Source organism: Thalassophryne amazonica, chromosome 11, assembly GCF_902500255.1.
Source record: "Thalassophryne amazonica chromosome 11, fThaAma1.1, whole genome shotgun sequence".
In the NCBI taxonomy this organism is placed as follows: Eukaryota; Metazoa; Chordata; class Actinopteri; order Batrachoidiformes; family Batrachoididae; genus Thalassophryne; species Thalassophryne amazonica.
In genome coordinates this window covers 55,740,061-55,744,963 of record NC_047113.1, presented here as the reverse complement: position 1 = coordinate 55,744,963, position 4,903 = coordinate 55,740,061, and positions in this window count along the sequence as shown.

Here is a 4,903-nt window from a genome sequence, read left to right as displayed (position 1 = left end):
AAGTAACAGAAACTCCAATATAACTTATGTATTTATTTTTTTGTATAGTTTCTTTTACCTTGTTTTATAAACAGCACATTTTTATTTATTTATTTATTATCCTTTGGGTTGGTATGATATGTTTCTAACCTTTTTATCTATTGATGTTTTAACTCATCTTGCTTTTTAATTTTATCTTGTGGCTGTCCTTGTTGTTCTGTTAGCCTTTTAGCACTGTCACCACTTTGTCTTGTTCTGTGTTTCTCTGTGTGTTTTCAAAAGGAGATGACTCACTCACTGTAAACCAAATTTACCCAAGCATATAATCAGTGGTGGGCACAGTTAACTAAAAAGTTAGTTTTGCTAACAGTTAATCAGCTAACTGAAAAGTTATCTTTTATAAAGCTAAACCGATAAACCATCTAAAAATGTATCAGAAGCTACAGCTAACCAGTGGTGGGCACAGTTCCAACAACCGATAATTATCAAAAATAATGTTTTCATTGTCAGATTATCTTTTTAGATAACTTTAAAAACCATTATCGGAGTAATTATCTTGCAATAATTTTTTGTCCAATAATTTTTAGACCGATAATGTGGTAAATAAAGCTGAACAGCTACAAATATTTATAAAACTTAAAATCAGTTGAACACTAACCTGTTAAATGTTTCATAGCTGATGTGTAGTTTACCCTCTGCAAAACAGAGAAGAGCTGCTTTAAGAAGAAACCACTCTATCCTCTGCAGACAAAAGAGAACTAGTCCCAAAAAAAAAAAACTAATTTCTTTTAACCCCATACTGATATGTGGGCAATATCACCCAAGTCATCCAGAGGCATACATTTTTAACTTGTGGTTCAACGTTTAACCAAACTAATGTCGGACAAGTTATTTAAATTAATGTCATGTCTGAAGTTTTATAAAGTGAAAATATCAGATATATGTTTTAGTTTTTAAGGAATGTGCTAATTTTTAAGGTTTTAGTGTGGATATATGATGTGCCCAGCAGTCCATTATGGGTAGGATAGGGTAATCTCAGTACGTTCACGACATGAGAAATGCACTTGAAACACTCTGATCGGGCTCTACGGACAGCAGCATTAAACTCTAGTTCCCATAACCCTTGTGAATATATTCTCTGGGTTTATAGACGTTATTATTGTGTCTGTGTTTATTAAATTCCACGCATCTTAAATGTAGCAGACACAGATTATCTGTAATTTTGTTTTGGCAAGTTTTCAAGGTCTCTACTGCCATCTACTGGGCAGTAGTGTTCATTCGCCCTATTGACGTATCCTATAATCCCTTGCGTGCCAGAGAGTGGCTGCAGTCAAACAACATATAAAGAATCAACACAATGACAGTTGTAAATTAATAATATAGTACACAAATGTATTTTTTATGCTTTTCGTCACATTAATAAAAGACTGCATGCATGATACCCGGACAACTTGCTAAAACAATTATAACAAATAATCCGTGTCTGTTACGTTTAATCTGTGTGGAATTTAATGAACGCAAACCAAATTTCAGACATATTATATATATTAGTCTGGAACAAAGAGAACAAACCGTGTTATAAAGAACAATAATCAAGATGTTAAAGAGCAAACTTCACTTTCCTCCAGAACAACATAATCAGGAAGCAACTGTACCTCACAGCAGCTCCTATAGAAAATAACAGAGAGACAGCCTGTGATCCTCGCATGTTTACATAAAATAAACACAATAACAATGTCTACAAACCCAGAGAATATATTCATTAGAGTTTTAGGCACAATATAAAAATAGTTTTATGTTGCGATGTTAATGCTGTTGTCTGTGTGCAGTGGTTAGTGCAGTGTGATCAGAGCGTCTCAATGCAGTTCTCAATGTTACTGAGATCTCACAGCGCGGCAACCTCTCCGAGGTTTTGTGGGATCTGAAACGTCAATAGGCGAATAGCCAACATTTATCTGTCAAGACAATATTGAGTGCACGTTTTACAATATAATAAAACGTGCGCACAACATCATAAAACGTGCGCACATCATGAAATGAGCGCACATTCTTTCCACATGCAAAACATTTTGCGATGATACTTCCAGGGCTCTATAAAAATGATTGTTTTTACAAATAAAAAAATGGAATATTTTACAAAAGCACATTTATCTGTAAACACCAACACATGACACACGTCACATTAACGTGTTGGTTTACATAATGAATGACTGAACCAATCAGTGTTTAGCAGAGGCACATTTTACCCAGAATCCTCTGTCTGTGTTTGTTACAAAACCTCAGAATTAGTGCATTATTCAACATTAAAAGATATATGTTATATTTTAACTTTGTACAAATGACAGAATTGACATTAATGGAGTTATTCTATCAGTATTAATGTTATTTATAAATCAAAACCATAAGTCAGCACTGCTTTATTTTCCAAGACCTCGGCCTAGAGAGCTGGGCTATATCGCTGTGCTCAGTTTGCTTCTGTGCTTAAAGCCTTATAGTAAACAAGAGCTTCTAGCAGAGGGCAAGATGTTCAAAGACAGAAGTGTGGGCTCATTGTTTGGGTCTGTTATTGCTTTTGATGCTACCAGAAGTGATTGTGGTGTTGAAACTCAAATTCAGTTTATTAGTAGTTGCAAATGTACCACAAACAATACTGGAATTTATCGGTTATCTGTAACTCCCAATACATTTTTGGGTGGTTATCATTTTATCTATCAAAGATAACTTTTTGGTTATCTGTTATAGAAGTAAATTTTTTTGTTATCTGTGCCAGCCACTGTAGCTAAATTTCATTGTTTACAATTCACTTGCAACTTCTGTTTTTGTCGTCAACTTCTGTGCACCCTGCCCACTCCTGGAAGCTCCTGTTTACTAAATATTGTGTAGCAGAGAGAAGCTAAACTAAACTGCACACACAAAACAAGCCATTATTCCTTAATAGGATACAGTCGTGCCGCCATGAGGTAGAGGTCTTGGAAAATAAAGCAGTTTTGAATTATGGTTTTGATTTTTAAAAAATAAATAAATAACTCCATTAATGTTAATGTCATTTGTACAAAGTTAGAATATAACACACATCTTTTAATTTTAAATAATGCACTAATTCTGAAATTTTGTAAGAAACACAGACAGATGCCAAAGGGATTATGGGTAAATGAGCCTCCACTAACACTGATTTGTTGACTCATTCATTCTATGTAAAAACCAACAAGTTAATGTGATGTGAGGTGTGTTCTGGTATTTACATATAAATGTGCTTTTGGAAAATTGCCAAAAGGTGTGAATTTTCAACCGTCTGATATAATTGGGGTCAAAACCCAAAGAACACTACCATCTACCTGTGCCCAAATGCTCAGACCCTTACCCATAATCATTTGCGTACCAGTTTTTTGTTGTTGTTTTCACGCCCCTTAGAGTTGCTGCTGTTTAAACAACAGAATCCACAACGACAATTGTAAATGAACATTATACAACCAAAATGTATATTTTTATTCCTTTAGCTGCTGCAACAGACTGCAACAACTCTCAGTCACGCAAAGGATTATGGGATATCTCAATACTTAGGGCGAATACTGCCATGAACACTACTGGCCAGTAGATGGCAGTAAAGACCGTGAAAACAAATATTCCAAATGATCCGTGTGCTACGTGTAATCTGCGTGGAGAAGCAACCTGAGCTTCTTCTGGCATTTTTATATAAAACAAACACAATAACAACATCTATAAACCCAGAGAATGTATTCTCACAAGAGGCACAATATACAAAGAGTTTAATGCTGTTGTCCGTGTGGAGCCTGATCAGAGCGTCTCAAATGCATTTCTCCTGTCGTGACTGTACTGAGAATACCCATAATGCACCTGGACACTAGAGGTGGGCGGAACAATCCTAATATTGATAATATCGATACCAATGCTCGTATTGATATTGATCAATCCTTGTGTAAAAAGATCGATACTCAAGCTTTTTTTCCTCTCACGCACGCACTGACTGCTGCACATGTACATTAGTGTTCAGAATAATAGTAGTGCTATGTGACTAAAAAGATTAATCCAGGTTTTGAGTATATTTCTTATTGTTACATGGGAAACAAGGTACCAGTAGATTCAGTAGATTCTCACAAATCCAACAAGATTCATCCATGAATCCAAGCATTCATGATATGCACACTCTTAAGGCTATGAAATTGGGCTATTAGTAAAAAAAAAAGTAGAAAAGGGGGTGTTCACAATAATAGTAGTGTGGCATTCAGTCATGAAAGGATGAAGCCAGCACCTGTTGAACATGCTTTTCTCTGAAAGGTTGAGGAAAATGGGACGGTCAAGACATTGTACAGAAGAACAGCGTAGTTTGATTAAAAAGTTGATTGGAGAGAGGAAAACTTATACGCAGGTGCAAAAAATTATAGGCTGTTCATCTACAATGATCTCCAATGCTTTAAAATGGACAAAAAACAACAAAGACGCGTGGAAGAAAATGGAAAACAACCATCAAAATGAATAGAAGAATAACCAGAATGGCAAAGGCTCACCCATTGATCAGCTCCAGGATGATCAAAGACAGTCTGGAGTTACCTGTAACTACTGTGACAGTTAGAAGACGCCTGTATGAAGCTAATTTATTTGCAAGAATCCCCCGAAAAGTCCTTCTGTTAAATAAAAGACATGTGCAGAAGAGGTTACAATGTGCCAAAGAACACATCAAGTGGCCTAAAGAGAAATGGAGGAATATTTTGTGGACTGATGAGAGTAAAATTGTTATTTTTGGGTCCAAGGGCCGCAGACAGTTTGTGAGACGACCCCCAAACTCTGAATTCAAGCCACAGTTCACAGTGAAGCATGGTGGTGCAAGCATCATGATATGGGCATGTTTCTCCTACTATGGTGTTGGGCCTATATATCGCATACCAGGTATCATGGATCAGTTTGG